The sequence below is a fragment of the Antechinus flavipes genome, chromosome 3 (assembly GCF_016432865.1).
Source record: "Antechinus flavipes isolate AdamAnt ecotype Samford, QLD, Australia chromosome 3, AdamAnt_v2, whole genome shotgun sequence".
Lineage (NCBI taxonomy): Eukaryota > Metazoa > Chordata > Mammalia > Dasyuromorphia > Dasyuridae > Antechinus > Antechinus flavipes.
This window is the reverse complement of record NC_067400.1, coordinates 377,873,815-377,900,068: the sequence shown is the minus strand read 5'-3', so window position 1 is coordinate 377,900,068 and position 26,254 is coordinate 377,873,815. Positions and strand designations below refer to the sequence as shown.

Below are 26,254 nucleotides of genomic sequence, written 5' to 3'. Positions count from 1 at the left end.
TTTGTAAAGATTCCAACATCTCCCCCTTTCTTTTGTTTTAGAACATAGGGTGGTCATGACCTCCCTGACTTCAAATCAGATTAGCGGGTTTCTGAAGGGGCTCACTAGAAACAAGTACACATAAATCCATCAATATGGGTCAGAACTTTGAAACACATGTACATGGTATACGTAAATCCATCAATATTATACATAATTTACAATAGCACATAGCAATATAACACAGGCTAGTAGTAATGTAACAAATAACAAGAATCAACATGAAAATTTAAGTACTGCAATAGTCTCATCAACAATATTTCATCTCAAGAAATCTAATGATTCTTGCAATTACATAAAATACATAAGCACATAGCAATATAACACAGACTAGTATTAATGTAACAAATTACATGAATCAACCTGAGAATTTACACATGTCCATAAGTCCTAGAAATAATCCATAAGGAATCCGTTGTCCATTAGTTCATGTGCCAGGAATCTAATAATTCCTGTAAGCTCTGAAGTACTGCAAAAAGTCTCATCAACAATTTTTCATCTTAAGGAATCAAGACCCAGAAATACTACTAAAAAGTCTGTATCTCAAGGAGGTCAAAGGAAAGAGACCACTCTTTTTGTGAGAGGGAGGAGGGGCAAAGAAATGGAAATGTAAAGAATGCTTATCAACTGAGGAAGGGTTGAACAAGTTTTGGCATATGACTGTGATGGAGTTTAATTGTGCTGTGGAAAATGATGAGGGTGTAGTTTCAGAAAAGTATGGCAAAAGCTATGAACTGATGCAAAGTGAAGAAAGAACTGGGAAAATCACTGTACACAATAATAGCAATATTGTATTGATGATCAACTGTGAAAGACTTGGTTACTCTGATCACTACAAGGATCCTGGACAATTCCAAAAGACTGAATGGGATGAAAAAATGTTATCTACCTCTGGGAAAAGAATTGATGAACTTTGAGTACTAACAGAAGTATAATTTTCTCTCTTTATTTTCCTTGCCTTTTTTTTTTTTTTTTTTTTTTTTTTGGAAATATGGATAATATGGAAAGTGTTTTGCAAGATCCTACATTTACAAAGAAAGACCACTGGGAAATGAATATAAACTGCTTGCATTTTTGTTTTTCTTCCCGGGTTATTTATACCTTCTGAATCCAATTCTCCCTGTACAACAAGAAAACTGTTCGGTTCTGCACACATATATTGTATCTAGGATATACTGTAACCTATTCAACATGTAAATGACTGCTTGCCATCTGGGGGAGGGGGTAAAGAGAGGAAGGGGAAAAATCGGAACAGAAGTGAGTGCAAGGGATAATGCTGTAAAAAATTACCCTGGCATAGGTTCTATCAATTAAAAATTTATTTTAAAAATAAATAAATAAATAAAGATTTAAAAAAAAAAAAAGATCCTACATTTATAAATATTATAATGCTTGCCTTCTCAGTGAGTCGGTGAAGGGAGTGGAAAGAAAAGAGAGAATTTAGAACTCAATTTATTTTTTTGCATGGTTAATTTTTCAACATTGACCCTTTCAAAACTTTCTGTTCGAAATTTTTCCCTCCTTTCCCCCCTCCCTTAGATGGCAGGTAGTCCAATACATGTTAAATATGTTAAAATATATATTAAGTCCAATATATGTATACATATTTATACAGTTATCTTGCTGCACAACAAAAATCGGATCTAGAAAGAAAAAAACCTGAGAAGGAAAACAAAATGCAAGTAAACATCAACAGAAAGTGTGAAAATGCTATATTGTGGCCCACACTCAATTCCCACAAGCCTCCCTCTGGGTGTAGATGGCTCTCTTCATCACTGAACAACTGGGAACTAATTTTCATCATCTCATTGTTGAAAGAACCATGTCCATCAAAATTGACCATCATATAGTCTTGTAGAACTCAAATTTGAAAAAAAAAAATATTACTTAGAACCAAACATGGAACAAATGATTGATTTAAGACTGGGAAAGGAGTACAATTAGGTTGTGTAGCGTCATCTTATTTAACTCATATGCAGAGTATATCATATGAAATGTCAGGCTAGATGGACCAAAAGCCAGAACAAAGATTGCTAGGAGAAATATCTTAGGCAGATAATCTCTCTCAGAAAGCAGAAAAGTGAAGAGGAATTAAGAAGTCTCCTGATGAGGGTGAAAGAGAAGATAAAAGCTGGCTTAAAATTTAATATCAAAAAAACTAAGATCTTGGCAACTGGTCCCATGGACTACCTAATAAATAGAAAGGGAAACAATGGAAGGAGTGTTGAGCTTAAAAACTACTGAAAATAGATAGCACTTGCAGCCATTCCCTAATTGGTAAATTGTCAAAGAATACAAACAAATAGTTTTCAGAAGAAAAAATAAAGGAAGCCCTGAGTTCAAACTATCTCAGATATTTATTTAGATTAGTTGTATGACACTGAGAAAGTCACTCTCTCAGCCTGACAAATGTAAAATTTGGAAATAATAGCACCAGCCTCACATGGTCGTTATGTAGAACAAATAAAATACATTAAAATAAGGCATTTTGCAAACCTAAAAATACTATATAAAAGCTGTCATTGTTATTATTTTTATTATGAGGTTCAGTTGATAACAACTGGTGACTAATTAAAATTAGAGAAAAACAAAAGGCTATGATAAGGACAATACCAAAGTTTTCAAAAAAGCCAACTCATGAATGGTGTTAACAATAACATATCTTCAGTCACAAAGAAATATACACTGAAGTAAAGAATAAGATATGCTGAGTTGGAGGCACCAGCCAATCATCCAAAGATACATATCTCCATAACAGTAAGATGGAAATGTGTGTCTAAAGCTCAGGAAAGAGGCCTATGCTAAAGATATAGACTGGAATAACAACTCACATTGCTTTATGATTTATAAAGTACTTTTGTTACAAAAGCCCAGTGAAGACACTGGGGTTTAGAGAGCAACTTGCACATATTCAAACAGATAATAACTGTCAGATAGGACTTGAACCAATGTCTGATTCTCATTTAAGTATACCATGCCATGTCTTAAAGCTATAATGAGATGTATAAATGAGAATACAAAAAAAGATGGCTCAGAGAAAAAAACTTGGGCTAAGATCCTGGGAAAGATCAGGACAGAGAAAGTAAGTTTCATGTACTATTCTTCCTCAGAAACAAGAGGAAAAGAATATCTAGAAGCATGGGATGGTCAACTATTCCAAGGATTATAAGTAAGTCCAGAAGCAATACAATAAAATAAAAGAAAGAGCCTAAGTTCAAATCTTATGTTAGACACTCAAATAAATACCTGTGTGACTATGAACAAGTAATTTAACCTTCCTGAGAGGATTGGACTTAATTAATTCAAAGGTTCCAAAGGGATGAAGAAAAAGAAAAGATCGTTAGTAATACACAAGTACACATGTGCGGGCACGCGCGCACACACACACATATGTAGGTATGTTTATATGTGTATGTGTGTGTGTATATATATGAATATAAAAAAATCATACTGATATTTAAAGAAAATGGCTTCAATAGAGCAAGGATGACAATATTATTTGTCAGAGGATGGGAGTGTATGAATATAGAAGGAATATGAATTTTAATTGCTTTTACAAGAAATTTAGAAATTAAAAAAAATGGGAGAGTAGCTCAGTGCTCACAGAATTATCAAAAAAAAAAAAAAGTGGTTTTAGGATTAGGGATACCTGAGTATGTTTTCAGCCAATTGCCAAGGGGAGACAGTGAAAATGCAGATTCATGAGAGAAAAAGGATGATGAGTAGAATTCAATTCTGGAAACTGATGAAGGAAAACGATTTTAAAAATAGGGCAGAGAGAGATTAGTCTTTAAAAGAATAAGAATTTGGGTAAAAATATCCACATTTTAAGATGTAAAAGAGGGAAGGGGAAGGAGTTCCCAATGAATGACTTTTTTTCAGTGAAGTAGAATGCTAGATTATCAGCTTTAAGTGTCAAAGGGTACACAGGTAGGGGATTTGGAATAGTATTATGAATGTAAGAACTCTTCTTTAACTTCCTATTGATGGAATCTATTCTCTACTAGTAGATTGAGAATATTAAATAATTGGAGGGTACCTTAGAGTTAGTAATATAGAGAACTGGAAAAAACAATGGACATGAGATCAGGACCAGGATACAAATTCTATGTCAATATCCTGTTCAAAAATATTAACTATCTCCTCACTGAGATAAAATCCAATTTCTGGAGGTTGGCAATCAAGTTCTTGAAAAATCAGGTCTACTCTTCTACTCTTATTCACAATACCCAAATTTAAGACACACTATTTTCCAACTAAACTAGCTAAACTTTATATTTTCTTTTTGCCTCCGTGTCTAGAATACCATCCCTCTTCTCCACCTCTCAAAATCCTAAATTTCCTTCAAAGATTACTCAGGTATTATCTACCTCTTATTGTCTTCCTTCTCTGCCTTCTTGTTCTACTAGAAAACCTAATATATACACTAAGTAAATTTAAGCTCCTTGAAGGTTAGGAACTGTTTTGTTTTTTGTTATCCACAATAGCAGTGTCATTGTTATTAATATCATTATTGGTGTAGTAATACTAGAAGTAACTTGGCCAATATATTTTAGAGTGTTCAAAGGAATTTCCATTCATATTGTTTTTGAGCCTAAAAATAACTCAATAAAATTGGTATTTCATTTTATCTATTATCTAATCCATTGAGGTATATTCACTTCCAAGTAATCTCATAAATTTAACACAATAAGTTGACTCTAATGTGATGGGAGAAAACTTTCTTAAATTCTCTTCTCTTGGATGACTCACATTACCCTCCACAATGAATTTCATATATAGTAAAAATGAATTAAATTCTAGTTCTCTAATACTAACTGTAACCAGGGATAACAACAACCTTATACAGTGTTATTATCTCTATTATACACATGAAGAAACAAAGGCTCAGAGAGATTAAATGATTTATTTAGTATCTCATTGCTGGTAAGTAGTGTGAGTTAGGATTTAAACCCATGGAGCATATAACTAACATTACTCCCCGGAATTTCTTTTTGTTACATATTTCTAAAGACATGGCATAAAGAAGAGAAATAAGCAGGCATTATCCATATATTCCAGATGAGGGTACTAGAGACTTGGAAAGGCTAAATTATATATATCAATGGTCATTAAACTAGTATGGATTTGAAACAGATGTTCCTGACTCTCACATCATAGGTGCCTAAATATTTGTTGAATTCAAGTGAATGAAATTCTCTTTAACTAAGCTCCAAAAGAGCTTAATAATTCTGTGACCAGAGGCAAGTGATTCAGCCTCTCCTTTCCTGTTTTCTGTAAAGTGGACATGATGATAATTGCAACTACTCATCTCAATAGGCTGTTCTAGGGAAAGCCCTTTTAAACTTGAAAATATTTAAATTTAAATTATTATAAACATCATCTTTCTACTCCTTTATTTTAAAGATGAACAAAGAGAAATCCACAAAAGTCTAGACATGTAAATATTCACTCAGCAAATTGATGACATACTGGGATTGGAATACAGATCCTCCTCTGTTGTTGTTCAGGGGTTTCAACTGTATTCAACTCTTAAGAGTACATCTGGTATTTTCTTGGCAAAGGTACTGGAATGGTTCACCATTTCCTTCTCTGGCTCATTTTACAGATGAGGAAAGTAAGGCAAACAGTGACCACGATCATAGAGGCAGTAAAATGTATGAAGCCAGATTTGAACTCAGGAAGATGAATACAGGTATGAAGTAATGAGAGCTAGCACCAGGGAGATAGCAATATCAAAAAAAAGAAGTAGCAAATGCAAAAGATGTTTAAAAAAAAAAAAAAAAGTAACAATCAACAGACTTCAAAGCAACATAACTTATTATTGTAACTGAGAAAGAAAAAAGAAGTCAAGGATGACAGCAGGCGTCAATCTTCAAGGAATGTAATAATGGATCTAACCTCAAGAGCAAAATGGAAATTTGAAGGGAAGGAATGCTTTAAAGGAAAAGATGAGTTCAGTTTTAGACATGAGTTTAAAATGTCTACTGGATATACAGTTCAAGATGTAAAATGAGCAGTTAGAAATAAAAAACTGAAAATAATATAACCCACAAGTATAATTAAATGATTATTTTTAAAAATTAAACATGAAGGAAGTAAATTATGTAATAAAATAAACCATCCAAATGAAAAAAAATTCTAATTCAACAAAATAATTTGAAATATCCCTTAGTTGTAATAATTCAGTACTGCTGGGAGTCAGGTGCAAGCCAAGATTAAGGTAATTAATAAATTGACAAATAATTAAATATCTACTATATACATTGTCCTCTAAGTGGAATTTCATTCAAGTAGTGCCATTTCCTGGTTTCTCACCTTGTCTCTTTTCATCCTCCTTTCCTCTCTAATAAGCCCAGTCCTTCATAATCTACCTACAGAACATCTCCATCTGAATGGCTCCGTATCTCAAACTTAATATGTCCCCAAAAGGATGTGTTACATTTTCTGCTAAATGCATCATTCCTTCTTACTTTATCATTTCTGTCCAGAGCACAAACTTCTTGACTCTTCCTTATCCCCTATGATCAATGAATTGCCAAGTTTCATTCATAATACCTGCACATCTCTCCCATTCTCTCGGCTCACAGTCACTGACCTAATTCTGGCTTTCATCAACTCTCAAGAGTTTCTGGTTTCCAGAGTCTTTACTCTACAATCAATCCTCCACAGAACTGCTAAAACATTCATTTTTAAAGCACAGATCTTAAACTATCACTCCCCAATATAAGAATCTAAAGTGTCCCCACTGCTTCTATGACAGAATATAAAGTTCGTTTGGCAATTTAAGCCCGTCATCACCTAGCTCTAACCTTGTTCTTCTAGAGAAGACCTGACCTCAATACCTTTCCATAAATTGCTCCCCATACCCCTACTGTTCTTCTTTCTTACCTCCACCTCTCAGAATCACTAGCTTCCCTGCCAACTCTTAGAAGTATTTTCCTAATCTCCCTGGTTGTAAAGTGCCCTGTGATTCACGGGTTATCTACTCATTTGTTCTTTCTTTAATCTCTGTATCTCATGGGGGAAAAGCTGATGAAGTATTATGTTTTAACTCTTAATCTATTCTTATATTTTTTATTTTGTGAATATTATTCCATATCACACCTGTTCTGCATTGAAGTATCAATCCCTGAGAAAAATAATAATGTTCAGAAACTTTGCAGAGTAAAAGTAAGGAACAGAATATAATATGCTTCAGCTCCAGAGGAAAAGAAAATTTTTGATCTCAAAATAAAATTAAAAATAGACCTAATTAAAAGAGATAAGGATGGAAACTGTATCTTGCTAAAAGGTAACACAGACAATGAAGCAATATCAATACTAATACACGTGCATATACATATACACATCCTAAGTAACATAGCATTCAAATTCTTAAAGAATAATTAAGTGAGTTATAGGTATTATGAAGTATAAAATAGATGATTTTGATATTAAAATAAAAGGGCCTTTGTACAAACAAAATCAATAAACCAAAGATTAGGAGCAACAGCCTTTATAGCAAACGTCTCTGATAAAGATCTTATTTCTCAAATATACAGAGAACAGAGTCAAATTTATAAGAATACAAGCCATTTTCATTTTAGAAAAGTGTGATGGGTTTGGGTAGTTTCAATAACGCAGTGATTCAAGGCAATTCAAATAGACCTGGGACAGAAAATGCCAATCACAACCAGAGAAAGCAGTATGAAGACCGAATGTGGATTCAAAGCACAGTACTTTCACCATTTTTTTTTTCCCTTTCTCAGATTTTTTTTCCTTTTGGCCTGATTTTTCTTGTACAACTTGACAAATATGGAAATATGTTTAAAAGGTCCACACATATTTAAACTATATCAGATTGCTTCTTGTCTTGGGGAAGGGGAAAGGAGAGAAAAAAAATTGAAAATTACCTTTACATATTATTTGAAAAAAATAAAATGCTATTTTAAAAAAAGGAATACAAATCAATGCCCAATTGATAAATAGTCAAAGGACACAAACAGTCAGTTTTCAGAGGAAGAAACCAAAGCTATCTGCATGCATAATCACTTTTGATTAGAGAAATGCAAATTAAAACAACTCTAAAGATACCATCTCCTACCTATCAGATTGGCTAAGATAAATGTTGTAGAAGATATGGAAAAATGAGGACACTAATATGCATTGTTTTTAGAATTGTGAACTGCTCCAACTATTCTGAAGAGCAATTTGGAATCATGACCCAAAGGGCTACCAACCTGTGCATATCCTCTGACCCAACAATACCAACACTAAATCTATATCCCAAAGAGATCATAAAAAGAAGAAAAGACTTGTGTGTGCAAAAATATTTATAACAGTCTTTTTCACAATAGCAAAATATTGGAAACTGAGGGGATGCCCATCAATTAGGGAATGGTTGAAAAAACAGTGTTATATGAGTGTAATGGTACACTATTGTGTAATAAGAAATGATGAACAGGCAGATTTCAGAAAAACCTAGAAAGATTTGCATGAACTGAATATTGTGAAAACAGCAGAGCCAGAGAAAAAAATCATATTGGCAACAATATGATGACTTGGCTCTTCTCAGTAACACAATAATCCAAGATAAATATAAAGGACTCACAAGGAAGAGTCACTATCCATAATCAGACAAAGAATTGATGGACTCTAAATACAGCTGAAAGCATTTTTTTAATTTGCTTCTTATTCTTTCTTGTATTTTTCCCCTTTAGATCCATTGCTTCTTTCATAACTGTGATTAATATAGAAATTGTGCTTCACATGATAACACATGTGAAAAAATATATCCAAATGGCTACCATCTTCAGAAAAGGGCAGGAGAGGAAAGCAGGAAAAAAGTGAGGAATGCAAAATTTTATAAAAATGTAAAATTTTTCTTAACATATAATGTGGAAAATACAGAAAAAATAAAGTATTACTTAAAAAAGAAAAAGAAAATAGCTCCACAAGTCTACTCCCTAAAACATTCCCTTGGGATAGTGAAATTGTGTTTTAAAAAATTAGGTATACAATCTCTTTTAGAATAAGTATACAATGAAGCAAACCCAAAGTATAAAATAAAGCAAACCAAAATTCCCAGAAACCAACTCTCTAACATAGCTGTTCCAGTTAAAGATTCAACAAGACCCAAACAACAATCACAAACTGAATTCCTATTCAAATTTCTAGTTCTATGATAATTAGAGCAGATTTCTGCCTTGATTGGAACTGTGATCACTTTCAATTTCCTAGGAGTTTTCAGACAGTTCTTAATTAAATAAATAATTTGCTTGAATAAAGGTAAAGAAACTAAATATGGAGCTTTCCAAGTATAGTAAAGGATTAAAAAAAAAATTACTAAACAACTAGACTCCCATAACTAGGGGCAAAACATCTCAAAACAAAAAATTCAGATGCCTTCTGCATTAAGGCATGCACAAAATGGAAAGGAAGAATGGACCTTGGGCATTCTATCAGTCATCTCACTTATCAATCATACTAACACTTATTAACACAAAAGCCCTTCATATTCTAGATACTCAAGTAAGAATAATTATCAATTTAGTGACTAAATAACTTTAGTCATGATTCCATAAACAAAGATAAGGATCTGATTCCCAGTCTCCCTACCCTCATCCCCCACACCTGCCACCACAATAACAGCTCTATCGTCTTAGTCCTTTAATAACTTACTAAAAATAATAATATCCCTGGAATTAAGGTAAAAAAATACCTTAATCACTCATGAACATGAATTATGGGAAAGTGAGGTGAGGAAGGAAGCAAGGAGGGAGACATATCCTGTTTATTACAGCAATTTTACCATTATTAATGTCTAGTTTTACATATTCATTTTAGAATATATCCCTCCCCTATTCTCCATCCATACCTTTTAAGATATCAAGACATCCATAACTTTTAAGATAGAAAAAAAAAAAGGAAAAAAACAGATCTAAATCAATACATAATTGTCCTTGACATAAGTCAATTATCTCCTACCTCTTCAAGAAAAGTGGCACATTTTCATCTTTTCTCCAAGGCCAACCTTAGACTTTATAATTTAATGTGTTTTCATTATTGTTCATTCTATTTCCACCATTGTACATGCTATTTTCCTGGAACTGCTTAATTCAGAAAAGCCTTCTAATATTTCTCCAATCATTCTCTAATTATTTCTTACAGCAGTAATACTTCCTTAAGGAAGTATTAGCCATTTTTGAATTAATGGAGCTATATTTATCTACCTCCCCAAAACTGCTCATCTTCATTACTTCCTTAACTCTACTGATGGCACAGACATCTTGGCATAAAACCTCAACACTGATTCTGCTTTGAATCTCATCCAATCAGATGCCAAATAATATCAATTCAATTTTCTGAAGCTTTCTGCTTCCCAAAGCCATATCTTTCATTCTAATTCAAGTGTTCATTTTCTTTCACCTATACTACTATAGCAACCTCTAAATGTACCTCCCATGAGACTCCATCTTCTAAATTCATCCTTTACACTGCCAAAGTAATCTTTCTAATCCAAAGCTCTTATGATGTCACTTCTTTGCTCAAAGACCCTGAATTCCCATTGATTTCAATTTAAAATATTAACTCATTGTCCTCACATCCAAAACTTCCATAATTTGGCTTTCATTTCATACCAACACTATCTGTTCTTTCTACTCAATGATATTACTATTGATTTTATTGCCATGTTCTACTTCCTTCTGCCTGTTTTTGTTTAAGTCACCCACTAAGGCCAGAGAGCATTCAAGTCTGTTAAAATCTCTTCCTCAATAATAACCTGAATCATTTACTTTTATGCTTTAGAAAGCACATTCTTCACAGCAACTCACTTGGTAAATGGTTAAGGTCTTATTTTCTTATTTAACAGATAAGAAAACTAAGATAAAATTACTTATAGATGACCATGCAACTAATAAGGATTATAGTTGGAATTCAAAAACAGATAATTCATAAGTCCAATGCCCTTTTCATGGTCCCTACCAATTGCTAAAACCTCTCCCTTTCAGATTACCTTCAGTCTATTTTATCTAGTACATGGCTGGGTTATAGGGCCTGCTCACCTCCATTAAGAGGGTTTGCTGAGCCCTTTTCAGGGCTGCTCATCCACCTTTTGTCTTCATGACATTCAACTCTCTTACCTATAGCTTCATTCCAGTAAATTATCTCAGCAGACAGGCTAAACCAGGTTAAGAGTAACCAACAGACCACAAACTCATTGGCAAGTTAGGGAGATATCTGTCCTATACATGTAAAAAAATCCCCCCAGTAGAATGAGCTAATGAGAGCAATTTGCTATGAAGGCAGCTGAAGCAGGCTCTGTGAGTTTAGTCAATTATTGAAAATGCTAAACTTATTCGATTGTCCTGATTTTCATCTTGCTTCTGGACTTGGATGACTGGAAAACAGTGAGGCTGACAACTTTGTGCAACTCTGCCTCACTTAAATCCAATTCACACACAATACCTTTATGTGATTGAACCTCTTTGAAAATGAAGAATGGGGGGCAGCTAGATGGCCTGAAATCAGAAGGACCAGACACTTAACACTTCTTAGCTATGTGACCCTGGGCAAGTCACTTAATCCCAAGGGAGGGAGGGAAGGAAGGAGGGAAGGAAGGCGGGAAGGAAGGAAGGAGGGAAGGAGGGAAGGAAGGAGGGAAGGAAAGAAGGAGGGAAGGAAGGAGGGAAGGAAGGAAGGAAAGAGGGACGGACAACAAAATGTATATCCATTTACATATTGCTTCCCCTATTTTACTTCTTGAAGGCAGGGATTATTTTTTATCTTTACTTGAATCTCCAACACTTAGCACAGTGTCTGCTATATACTGCAGAAGCATTTAGTAAATGCTAGTTGATTGATCTTTCCACAGTACAAAGCCTATCTCAAATGTCATTTCCACCAAGCAGCATCCTACATTTAGTGATCAGCAATTTCTCATCCCTCTCTATGTGATTTCTGTTAAATTTAACACATTTTAACTAGTCTGATTGTTATCTGTGTTTCTGTTTTATCTCCATATGAATGAAAGAGTCTTCATGGCTCTCTTCAACAGGTGATTTAGGCCAATTCCAGTGGTCTTGTGATGAAGAGAGCCATCTGTACTCAGAGAGAGGACAGTGGGAATTGAGTGTGGATGTATCACAGTAGAGGGCCGGAACTCTAGAAAGGTATACTTGAAACAAAGCTACTTACAGCAGGTTGTTTACTAACAGTGTGATTGATGGGATAATGGCTCTCTAGTTAAACATATAATCAGTGTGATGTAATGACATAATCACTCTAGTTGCCATATACTTAAAATGAAATGGTGATATAATGGTTCTACAGCTGGCACATGCTCAGTGTAATGTACTGATGTAATCATACTGAAGTATTTAAGGGCCAAGAGGACTGGGAACTCAGAGTCTCAGCCACAGACCCAAAGAAGACTCCGGACTCCATCTTTGACCATCCTCCTCATGAGTCTCCTGCCTTTGTCACTCTTAAAGAGCAAGACACATCCAGAAAACCTCCAGAAAGCTAGTCTGGACATTATAGATCACAAGATAGTATTTTCCCTTTTTTGTTGTTTTTTGCTTGCATTTCATTTTCTTTCTTATTTTTTTCCTTTTTGATCTGTTTTTCTTGTGTACTATAATTGTAGAAATACGTATAGAAAGACTACACATGTTTAACATACATTAGATTATTTACTATCTATGGGAGGAAGTGGGGAAAAGGGAGAGAGAAAAAAATTTGGAACACAAGGTTTTGCAAGAGTGAATGCTGAAAACTATGCATATGTTTTGAAAATAAAAAGCTTTAAAATAAAAAAAAAAAAAAAAGGAAAGAAAGATCCTTGAGAGCAAAGGCTATATTATTTTTCTTCTACTGAGAAAAGCATGCTATATATTATAATTGCACTTAACAAGTATGTATAAAAACTAAATTTGTTTTTGTCAGGAATATGATTTCATAGGGAAGGATCACCTGGTGAAGAATTTCTACCAATTCAGATCACCAATTGGTCTGCAACTTATAATCAAAGAAAGACAGTATCAAAGAAAAGATGTGAACCTAGGTCTTCCTGACTTGAGAACTGATTTTTATCTAACATGTCACAAAATCTCAATTAAATTGGTTTGTTTTGTGGTGGATTTTGTTTTGTTTTGGTTTTTTGTGAAAGGACAGTCAATATACTTCATAGTTTTTGTTAAGTCCATGCCAAAAGTATAAAGCCAGGGTGACCTGGTACTTGAAATTTCTCAACTTCTGGCATAATATAACTTTAACTTTCTAAATGATTTAAACAAAAACATCCTTTTTTCTCTAATGCAAACAAAAAGTCAATGAAAGAATGAACTGGCTATTTGCTATATTTTTTCCTAAATATCAGCAGCATTCATTTCTCAACATCTGTCCAGATAGCTTCTTTTTCTATCTTTTTCACAATTGCCTACTATCTTCCAACCTAGTATTTTAAGTAGCACTATTCAGGAATTCTAACATGTCTTAAAAAAAAAAAATTTATGTAACATACATTTCAATTATCTTTGTTCACTGATTCTGTTATTACTTTTGTTATGTAGTAGTGAAAAATCAAAGAATAACTAAAGTTATTTAGGATTTGGGGGACTAAAAAAACAGTGTGACATAATCTTTTCCTCTATTACTTTTCTGAGTGAAATCTTAACAGCTAATGTAAGAATATATTATGTGAAGTAATTGAAAATTTTTGCTTTTTTTCCCCAGCAATGTTCTAGGTTAGTTCTTAATTATGTAGCCCTAACTTTCATTGAGCTAGCATCTCTCTCCTACAAAGTGCTAGAACACACAGAAATTCTTCAACCAGAAACTAAGAATACCTTGAAGGAACCATGCTGTGCCAATGTATAGTTTAGAAAATAATAGAATGAAAATTTTTATTGAGTAAAATTATAATATCTTGTTATAATTATTTGTATTCAAAGTATATGTACGCAGAAAAGAGAAATTACATTAAATAACAGTAAAAACAAATAATTTTTTTTTAAATTCTCATATCAATTGATATGGCTAGTCCTTCTAGTGTCAAAATCTTAAAAGCCCCAAAACCTAATGAGGCATGTGGTGGAATCTCCTTATAGATGAAATTCCTATTTGGGTATAGGTTAGACTAGAATAGCCCCTAAGTTACCATTCAAACCTAGAATTCTGAAAGAGAAAATGCTGCCTCTATCCTAGGATCTTTATGGACAAAAAAACAATGGGCAGAAATAAAAACTAGCAGACCAGCACTAATATATCTAGATTTCTGATAGATAAGAAATAAACTATATGAAGACTTCTACCACCCACTGCCTTGTGTCAGTCAAGTGAAGTGCTGAAACACTGCTTCTCTATTTCTGGGTTATATTTTTGTGTTTACGTGGTTGTGATGAAGATTTCTCCATTGAGAATAAATGGCACATATGAATATGCCCTCAGAAATCCTAAAAGTTTAACTGAGTAGAAAATTTAATACATAATATTGATGTGTGTGATATATATATATATATATATATATATATATGTATGTGTGTGTGTATGTGTGTATGTATATATATATATATATACACACATACACACACACATACATATATATATATATATATAGTACGTGAAAGAGACAGAAAGACACACATACATATATATATATATATATACATATATACATACATATATATATATATATAGTACGTGAAAGAGACAGAAAGACGCATAGAGAGAAAGAAATCATCTACAATATGTTACCATGTTGAAACAATATGACTTAGTGACTATGATGGCTGTCCCACCAGAGGTGAACTGCTCAACTCTGTCATACCTACTCCAACAAAAAATCTGAAATACTCAACACACCAAAATTTGATCAAGAACTCCAATGACCAACTACAGAGTTTTTTCCACACCAGAGTTGCCCAAAAAATTCAATCAGAAGCCCAAGAATAACAGAAAAGAGATCTTTAACAAAATCAGAACCAGAATAGACAAATAAAGTCAGCAGCTTCTCAAGGCAATCAGAAACAAGTTAGTCCTGGTAGTCTATAAGGTTCTGTTTCCAAAAACAGATAGAGTGAAGGGCTTCTCATTGGTTGAAAATCAAAGAAGAGGACCTTGGAAGCCACCAGAAATGTCAGGGATCAGTGTGTTGCAGATAAGCCTAGGAAAGTAAGAATTCTCTAAGATGATTTTAAAAGGCCTTGAATATCCAGTCTTCTGAAATTCAATAATTCAGGAATCTTATCCTGGCAAGTAGAGTCAGCAGAGGAACCCAGATAATGCAGGACAAGACTTACTATTTCCACCAAAAGCAGCACTAGCATGGAGTCTCAACTCAAGAAAAAAACTTGAGATGAGTAAATCAAAGACATCAACATAAGAAAGTATTGCGGGGGCAGCTAGGTGGCACAGTAGATAGAGCACCAGCCCTGAAGTCAGAAGGACCTAAGTTCAAATCCAATCTCAAACATTCAACACTTCCCAACACTTCCTAGACAAGTCACTTAACCCCAACTGCCTCAGCAAGAAAAGAAAATAATTTTTTTTAAATGCTTTAATTAAAAAAGCCTAAAATTTTAAAAATTAAATTGTACTAAAGAACTGGAAAAGAAGATAAGGTAAAAGTTAAGGCACTAATGTAGAAAAGAGAAAGAGGGTAGAAATCGCTATTTCTTGAGATGTCTGAGAAAAGGAAGGGGGGAGGTACATGAGTATTAAATGAGCCTCATTGTTATCTGAAACTGACAGAGTTTGGTGTAAAAATATATCAAGCTCAAAAGGAAAATAAGAGAAAACGGGGAGAGGAGGAATTAAGAGAAAGAACAATACTAAAGAAGAAATAGTCATAAGCAAAATAAATTTTTCTTAATCTTGGTGAGTCAGCAATGACGTGGTGAGACAGGAATGAGTGGAATCTGACTGGAAACAAGCTAAACAAATGTGTGATACATTAATATAATGGGACTATTTTTACAGTATGAGAAATTATGTAAAGAAAGTTTCAGAGAATCCTAGATATTATGAACTGATGCATAGTGAAGTGAGCAGGGTGAAAAGAAAAATAATAACAATATAAAGGAAAAAGAATTTTGAAAGGCTTAAAAATTCTAATATAACAGCTAATCATGTTACCAAAGAAGCTATAAAAAAAGAATTTCACTCATTTCCTGATGAGAAGTGATAGACTCAAGGGACAGAGATACTCATTTTGGGTTATGACTACTGTAATGGATTTATTTTATGTGACTGTGCTCATTTGTTACAAGAAGTGTTTTCCCCTCTTTTTTTAACTGAAGGAAGGATTCTTAAGAGTAATTTTCTAAAATGGAGAGCCATTTAATTTTTTTTATATACACAAAAGAGAAGGACATTCAGAAGGAAATATCTAAGATTAGGATGGTTTTAAAAATTGTGAAATTAATTATATACTTATTTAAAAAAAAACAAACTATGAATTGAAGAATCATGATTTCATATAAAATTCTTTTGTGTTCTGTTTTTTATATGGAAATATTTTTTGTGTCTAAGTTCATAATTTTTAAAATTAATAAACTATAGGTAAAGTGAGGAATTTGCTTTTGTCTTGAATTCAAAATGATATTTCAATAGGTAGAAGTAAGGCAAAGTAGTTAGTTATTCCAGTAACAAGATAACATTTCTTTAAGGCAAAGTGCTTTACAAATATTATCTAATCTAAACCTATAGAGTAGAAACTACCAGTATTACCCTTACTTTGAAGATGAGGACACTTAAGATTAAGGAAAGTCACATGAATAAATAATGTAGGTAATATCTGAACCCAGGTCTTCCTTACCCCAAATTCCAAAGCTTTATGCATAATACATGCTCTCTCACCTTGTAGGGACAAAATCAAGAGATGGTTAAAAGTTCAGGTAACAGCAAATCCAGTGAGAAGGGGGAAATACAGTAACATTAACAATCATTTTAATGGCTGTTTATAAAGAAAGTTAGCAGTGCCATTGTCAAAACGATTCTGTGAGGAAGGTTTGAGAGTCTTCCATTATAACAAAAGTGGAATTTGGGGCTGGGCTTTGATGAAAGCAGCAAATTCTAAGAGGCAGAGATGAAATTAAAGAGAATATTTCTAAGCATGGAGGAACAAACATTCTATTTAATGGCGGACATATAAATAGAATGTCATATACAGAGAATACCAAGCAAGTCAGCTTGGTTGGAAGACAGGTTGCATGAGGATAAACAATGAAAAATTGTGCTGGAAAAACAGACTAAATTTATATTATTGAAGGATTTAAAAACCAATTAGAAATGAAAAAATGTAGTAGCTATTTTCTGTAAAAAATTTTCAACCTCCTGCATCCCACTCCAATGAATCAGTCACCAGATATAGTATTATGGCTGAATTCAAAAGATAGGAAGATAAGACACTGCATACAAATTAAAATATCACAATTAACAATGGAAAACTTAATATTCAGAGCTCCCATTCAATACTTTCATACCCTAACCCACTCCACAATCCACACAGTAGGGAGTGTAAGCAAGCTCAAAACTACATGAATCAGAGTCCAATTATAGGGATTACATGTTAGATATATGACCCTGAATTCCTTCTGACCCTACAAGGAGCAATAGATAGATTCTGCCCAGAATGCTATATCATCAAAAGGAAAAAAAATCCTAAATGGAATATAACTTTAAGAATTAAAAGAGAAAGTAGAAGATCTGAATTAAACCTTCATTAACTAAATCCCCTGAACCACATTAAATGAATCAAAACCTGTTGTGGACCAGAATAACAAAGTCATAGAGTATAGGTAAAGCTCAGGGAAATGGAAATGAGTGATAGTCATTCCTTATGAGATCAGTCTTTTACCACTTCACCCTGTCCAGGCAGCACCCAGAATGAAAGTGAACACACAATGAGAGATAGGATAAAATAACCTTAAAAACAGAGGCTGGAAAAGGGTAGGAAAAGGCTTCCTATTTGTGAAACCTCCTACATCACAACATTTTCTCTTTGACAATGCTTTCCTCATAAATTAACAGTACTCAGAAGTAAAACAAGTTTGTTTTTTTTTTTTTTTTTTGGTTTGGTTTTGTTTTTTAATTTAGAATGGGTTATGATTACTACAAAAGTAATAAGAGATATTGGATAGAAGAGCTTCAAATGAGTACATCAGAAGTTTTGACCCAATAAAGACCCAGACAGAATAAGGAAGGAACAAATAATATTATATAGTCCATGAATGAGAAAATAAAATTCAGATAAAAGACAGGAAGGGAAAACAAATGGACAACAAAGGAAAGGAAAACTTGGGGAAAGGTGCAGTAAAATTGAGAGACTGAAGAAAAAGAAGAGGGAAGATTGTGAACAGGTCACTTAACTGAATAGGGAAAACAGAAGGAAAAAGCATCAAAGTAGCATAAGTAAAACTAATCCTAAGGATAAAAGAATAAGGAAAACAAAATGAGCCTAATAAATAAAACAAAATGGAAATTAAACAACCCAATAAAAGAAAACAACAGCTAGAATTTATACACTACTTTAAGGTTATCACTTGATCTTCACAACATTTTGACTGAGATGCTATTATTATCCCCATTTTACAGATATGGAAACTGAGGGTAGGAGCTGGTTAAGTGAGTTATCTAGGATCACATACTTAAAAAAGTATCTGAGTCAGGATTTGAACTAAGTAAGATGTTCTTGACTCCAAAGGTTGCTAGACCTTAGCTCTACCTATTGAACCACTTAGCTACCTCAAAAAATTGAACAACAAAAACCAATACTCTGCCAAACAAGAAAGAGACCTCTAAATTACAGATATACAACTAAAATGAAAAGCAAGAATACAATTTACTATTTATCAGGTTTATTTAAAAAGATAACTGAGCTGAAAAACACAAAGCAAAACTAAAAATCCACAATATTAAATGAGATAAACATGGAAAATATAAAGGAGGCAAGATCAACAACAAACAAGTATACACAAAATGTATCTAAATTCTATCTAAATTCATAAAAGTTCATTTAATTGCTTAAAACCATAGACAATAATGCAATTGTTAAAACCTTTAATAGTATTCTTCAAAGTTAGAAAATTTAATAGAAAGGAAGAAGGAAGAAGAAAGAAGGAGGATCAAGGAGGGAGGAGGAAGAGGAATAGCAGCAGCAGCAACAGCAGCTGCCACTGCCTAGGACAGAACCTTGGGAAATACATGCATAGTAGAAAGACTCATGGAAAACTGCAAGTATTTGATGGGGATTGGGGAGAGGAAGAAGAGAAGGAGTGCAGGAGTTAACATCAGTTTAAAGAAAACAAGTTATCAAGAGATTCAACTAAGTCACATCATCCCCAGGCCATTTCATTACAAAATGGAAAATATCATCAAGGACAGTAAAGCCAGTAACCCTACTTACAGGCTAATCACAATCCCAGATGTATTCAGGAAAGAGATGAAAGGGGGGGAACTAGATGGCACTGTGGAAAGAACATCAGCCCTGGAGTCAGTAGGCCCCAAGTTCAAATCTGTCATATATTTAACCCCTTGGGCAAGTCACTTAACCCCAATTACTGATAGAAAAGGAAAGGGAGAGAGAGGTAGATGAATTAAACTATACATATAAAAGATGAAGATCCCCTGCTAGAAGCATCACAAAAAAATCTCAGACCTTATTTTTATTGAAAAAAGTGATTGATTAAACATCACTTACCAAGAAATGTCTTTTTTTCCCCATCTACATGCTTTCCACCATTACTTCTATGCAGATGATTTTCACATCTATATATCTAGCATTAACATTTTTTCTAAGTTCTACACCTTGATTTCCAATTTTCTGCCATAACCTAAATGTCTCATTGATATTTTAAACTCAACATTTCTAAAACTGAATATCATTTTCCTCCAAAACCTGCTGCTATTTTTGGTCTCTCCATTTCTGTTAATGAAGCTACCTTTTCTAGTCACCCAAGCTCATAACCTTATATTCACTTAAAGTTTTTCCTCTTTCACTTTCTTCTCACACCTGCTGGCCGTGTGTGTGTGTGTGTGTGTGTGTGTGTGTGTGTGTGTGTGTGTAATACTCTTCCCTGCTGGATATAATTATAATGATAAAGAACTTTACATATATTATCTCATTTTATCCTCAAAACATCCCTACAAAGTAGGGGTTGTTATTATCAAGATTTTACAAATGGGAAAGTGAGGCAGAAAGAGACTGAATGGATGAGATCACAAATGGAAAGAATGAAGAGTAGCACTTTTCAATCTTTTTTAGGCCATAGACACATGGATATGTGCCTTTGTCTGGTAAAGTATATCAACCCTTTCTCAGAACATCGTTGTTAAAGGCAAAAAATAAAATAGTATTAAAATGAATTATAATTTATATTTCAATCATACTGAAATGCACTTATCAAAGAGTGTATATGTTTCTGCATACACGTGTAGACTCCCAGTTTAAGAATCTTTGAAGTAAAGAGAAGACCAAAAACAATATTGGAGAATATCAACATTAATGGGGCTTCAATCTAGCAATGCGTAACTTATAAACAGATTTCCTAACACTTATCAACAAATGGTTTTAACACAAAATATGGGAAGGAAAGAGGCTATTACTACATTTCTTTCCAACAATAAAGAAACTAATGGAAAGATAGTTTACCTCTTTGAAAACAGATCAAAAATTATGCAATGCCCATAGTCAAGACATCCTTATTCCCAATTTTTCAAGTTGGAATAACAGATCATCACTCTCCTTTGTTAGGCTTCAAAAGGCTAAATGATGTTTCCTGTAGCTTCAACTCACATCCCTCACAGTTTTATTTTACAGGTGTATAAGGCTAATTAGATTTTGTAAATGCAAAGCCTCAACAGGAGATCCAATTTTCCTCTTTGTATTCACAGTGACTTGGAAGAAAAAGAAGACAAAACTAATGAGATAGGTTTTCCTAAAGTTCTAAAAGGATGCTCAAAGAATCTTAAGGGTCAGAAGGATGAAAAATACTTCCTAGGTGAGTTGTATATTGTCCAAGAGAGCTGTTTGTCTGATCTGAACTTTTAAAATCTTACTATTACCTGGTAGTGATCCATATCAAGGCATTTCCCATGTTTAGTTGTTAATCCTAAATTTCTCCTCCCTTTCTCAAATCTTTCACAATCTATATATTCATTACCTCTATTTTCTTTCCCCTCCTTCTTTTCTAAATCTGCAGTTTGAATTCTAATTTCATTAATCAACAGAAACTGCTCTTTCCAAATTAACAATGATCCCTTAAATGGCTACACTTAATGGTCTTTTCTCAATCTCCATACATACTTTTTTTAAAACTTCTTTGCATCATCTGACAGTGTTGATCACAATCTTCTCTGGAATACTCTCTCCTTCTTAAGTTTTCAGCCACTGCTCTGTCCTGGCTCTCCTACTGATGATCTAATTAATTAGATTACCATCTACATCAAATTCACTAACTATACATAAAACCAAGTCTTTTAAAGTGCTAACCTAAGTACTCTTTCTTTTTTCTTCTATATTCTCTCATCAGCTCCTAAAAGTTCATTTACTACCTCTATGTAAATAACTCCCAGATCTTCATTTCTGCTCCTAGACTTTCTTCTAATCTCCACTGCCTATTGGACATTTCTAATTGTAGATATTACAAGCACTTCAAAAACATTTTCCAAACAGTTTCTAAACGTACCACCCTTAGTAAATCCCATGTTTCTGAGAATATTACCATCCTTCCAGAGTCACTCAGGTTTACTCTCACTTCACCCCAATATCATATCAGTTGACATTTCTATTTCCACATCTCTCATATATATCCCCTTGTCTCTTGTGACTTCTCTCCATTCTCTACATTTCAATATCTCTGGATAATTACAAAAGATTCCCAGTTGGTTTACCTGCATCAACTCTCTTCTGCATCATCCATACAACCATCAAAGTGATTTTTCTAAATCACCAATCTGACCAAGTCAACTGACTCAGACCTATAACCAAATATAAATCTTTCTGCTTACCACTGAAAGCTCTTCACAATCTAGTCCTGGCTTTCCAAATTTATCACACAAGATTCCCTTCCATACAGATATAATGGCATTTCTTGCCATTGGTAGTTCTACACATATACCACTTTTTCTCTTATCTCAATGCCTTCACATCAGGTGTCCCCCATTTCTGTAAGGTTGTCCATGCTCATCTCTAACTCTTATAATACATACTTCATTTAAGGCTCAACTCAAGCCCAACCTTCTAAACTCAGTGTGATATGCTACCCCACCCTCAGCTATTAGTTCCTTCTCCTAATCATCTGACTTGAATATACTTATATAAAAATATATTGTCTCTCCTATTAAAATGCAAGATCTTTTAGAAAAGATATTACTTCACTAGGAAATATAGGAATAAATGGACTTTTCCTTAAAATAGTCAATAGCATCTATTTAACACCATCAGCAAGCATCATATGTAATGGGGATATAATGGAACCATTCCCAATAAAATCAGGAGTGAAACAAGGTTGCCTACTATCACCATTACTGTTCAATGTTGTATTAGAAATGCTAGCTTTGGCAGTAAGAATTGAGAAAGAGATTAGAGGAATTAGAATACGTAATGAGGAAACCAAACTCACTCTTTGAAGATGATATGATGGTAGAGAATCAACTAAAAAACTATTAGAAAAAATCCAGGGTCAGCTAGGTGTCCCAGTGGATAGAGCACCAGCCCTGAAGTTAAGGGGAACTGGGTTCAAATCTGATCTCAGACAGTTAACACTTCCTAGCTGTATGATCCTCGGAGCAAGTCACTTAACCCCAATAGCCTCATCCAAAAAAAAAAAGAAAGAAAAGAAAGAAAAAATCCACAAATTTAGCAAAGTTGCAGGATACAAAATAAATCCACATAAATCATCAGCATTTTTATACATCACCAACAAAACCCAACAGCAAGAGATACAAAGAGAAATTCCATTTAAAATAACTATCGATAGTATAAAATATTTGGAAATCTATCTGCCAAGGTAAAGTCAGGAACTCTATGAGCAAAACTACAAAACATTTTCCACACAAATAAAGTCAGATCTAAACGATTAGGAAAATATCAAGTGCTCTTGGATAGGTTGAGCAAATGTAATAAAGATGACAATACTACCTAATCTACTTATTTAGTGCTATACCAATCAAACTCCCAAGAAACTATTTTACTGACCTAGAAATAATAACAACAAAATTCATCTGGAAGAACAAAAGGTCAAAAATTTCAAGGGAATTAATAAAAAAAAAAAAGCAAATGAAGGTATTATAAAGCAGCAATCATCAAAACCTTTGATATTGGCTAAGAAATAGACTAGTTGATCAGTGGAATAGGTTAGGTTCACAGAACAAAATAGTCAATGACTATAGCAATCTAGTGTTTGACAAACCCAAAGACCCCAACTTTTGGAATAAGAATTTACTATCAGACAAAAACTGCTGGGAAAATTGGCAGAAGCTAGGCATTGACCCATACCTAACATGTATATCAAGATAAGGTCAATGATATTATAAACAAATTAGAAGAAGTTTACCTCTCAGATCTATGGAGGAGAAAGGAATTTATGACCAAAGAAGAACTAGAGATCATTATTGATCACAAAAGAGATAATTTTGATTATATTAAGTTAAAAAGTTTTTGTACAAACAAAACTAATGCAGACAGAGCAATAAACTGGGAAAACATTTTTACATTCAAAGGTTCTGATAAAGGCCTCATTTCCAAAATATATAGAGAATTGACTCAACCTTATAAGAATTCAAGCCATTCTCCAATTGATAAATGGTCAAAAAATATGAACAGACAATTTTCAGATGAAGAATTTCTAGGTGCTCCAAATCACTACTGATCAGAAAAATGCAAATTAAGACAATTCTGAGATACCACTACACACCTGCCAGATTGGCCAAGATAACAGAAAAAGAGAATGATAAATGTTGGAGGGGATGTAGGAAAACTGGGACACTGATACATTGTTGGTAGAACTGTGAACAGATTCAAGCTATTCTGGAAAGCAATCTGGAACTAAACTCAAATAGCTATCAAACTGTGCATAGCCTTTGAGCCAGCAGTGTTTCTACTGGGCTTATATCCCAAAGAGATGTTAAAGAAAAGAAAGGGATCCACATGTGCAAAGTCTGTGGTAGCCCTTTTTTAGTGGCTAGAAACTGAAACTGAGTGAATGCCCATCAAGTGGAGAATGGCTGAATAAATCATGATATATAAATGCTATGGAATATTACTGTTGTGTAAGAAACGACCAGCAGGATGATTTCAAAGAGACTAGGAGAGACTTACATGAACTAATACTAAGTGAAATGAGCAGAATCAGGGTATCATTATACATAGCAACAACAAGACTTATATGATGATCAAATCTAATGGACATGGCTCTCTTCAACAATGAGATGATTCAAACCAATTCCAACTGTTCAATGATGAAGAGACCCATCTATACCCAAAGACAGGAACGTTGGGAGCTGAGTGTGGATCGCAACATAGCATTCTCACTCTTTCTGTTGTTTGCTTGCATTTTGTTTTCTTCCCCAGTTTTTTTTTTCCCTTCTTGGTCTGATTTTTCTTGTGCAGCAAGATAACTGTATAAATATATATACATATATAGGATTTAACATATATTTTAACATATTTAATATATATTGGACTACCTGCCATCTAGGGGAGGGGATGAGGGGAAAGAAGGGATAATTTGGAACAGAAAACTTTGCAAGGGTCAATGCTGAAAAACTCCCCATTCATATGTTTTAGAAATAAAAAGTTTTAACTTTAAAAAATAAAAATAAATAGGACATTAGAAAAAAGATACTATTTCATTTTTATTTTCATATCTTAGCCCTAGCATAATTTCTTAATAAAAATAATTGTTGGCTGAATGATTTAGTGGTTTGATTTTACTTATTAAAAACATTGCATCATTTTTTTCTCATCTCATTAAGTGACTCAAATATGGAAATTTTGGTTGGAGATTAGTGCTTGTTTTAAATGCTGATTGAGTTATGTTTGCTACAAATATTGTCTAATACCAAGAAATTTTCGTTAATAATTTTAGATTACAGATGTTGAATTTTACTAAACAATATAGTCTTTGTCGACATGGCAACATCACCATATCATCTTTAAAAGGTCACTTCTTTGTAGCTCAGTAATTTCTTAACTCTCAAGACTGCTATATACAAAATGAGCTTTCAAAACACATTTGTTATAGAAAGACCTATATAATAAAAATATTACTTATAAAATATTATAATTGTTTCATCTTCACCATTTGCCCCCAAGAATAGGATAATGAAAAGCACCATGACAACTTTATATCAATTTTCCAACTTAATGTTACCCACATTTAATTTAGGAGGGAAATACTTTTCTTCTGAGGTCTTCACAGTTAAAATTTGTTCAACAGTCAGATGACAAAGTAAAATGCTATGTTTAAAAACACTTCAATGAAAATGGGCAGAATTTAAAATTCTGATAAACTCTACTGAGTTTCAGTTTTAGTTTTGGGTTTCTAAATATCTCTAACTCAAGAAAAGAAAAAAAAATTAAGTTAAACCAATCTTGACAGAAAAACAAAATGATGAAATTCTTAAAAATAACAAAATAAAATAAATGGAAATACTTTCCAGCTGCAATATGCCAAATGACAATAGATTTCAATAAAACAGGAGCCTTCAATCAAAACTAAAGAGCTTACATATTTTTGAATAATGTTAGTGAAATTAAACAAATAGGCATAACAATAACATCAGAGAATACAACAAATCATAAGAAATTCTTTTTTTATTTTTTAATAAGTCTCTGAGAAACAAACTCTAATATCCAAGGATTTTTAAGCAGTTTTTAAAAAAAGGTTTTCCTGAATACACATTAAAAATGTTTTCAAAATTCACCCCTGACATCAGATTTAACAGAAACCACACCTTTTAAAAAATGTTTACAAGAGTCTCTTTCTCTCCCCAAAGCTATGGAAGAAAATCTAAATGAAATCTCAAATTAAGCCAACCTACAAGTTCTAACTGCTACATAAATATTACCCTTTTCCAAACCCTATCAGAATTCAAAATGTACTTCAATTTTAAAAGCATGCACAACAGACTTCATTTCTTAATTTATGTTTGTTTTAACTAATGTGCACATATAAAAATTATTTGAGAAAAGGAAGAAAATTATTTATAAACACAAAACAATAACTTA

At 33.3% G+C, this 26,254-nt stretch overlaps 1 protein-coding gene across 2 annotated transcripts in view; it reads right to left on the bottom strand.

The window, feature by feature from the left end:
• EPC2 (enhancer of polycomb homolog 2) overlaps positions 1–26,254 on the bottom strand; it is a 158,762-nt gene that overhangs the window by 84,060 nt on the left and 48,448 nt on the right. The window lies entirely within an intron of this gene.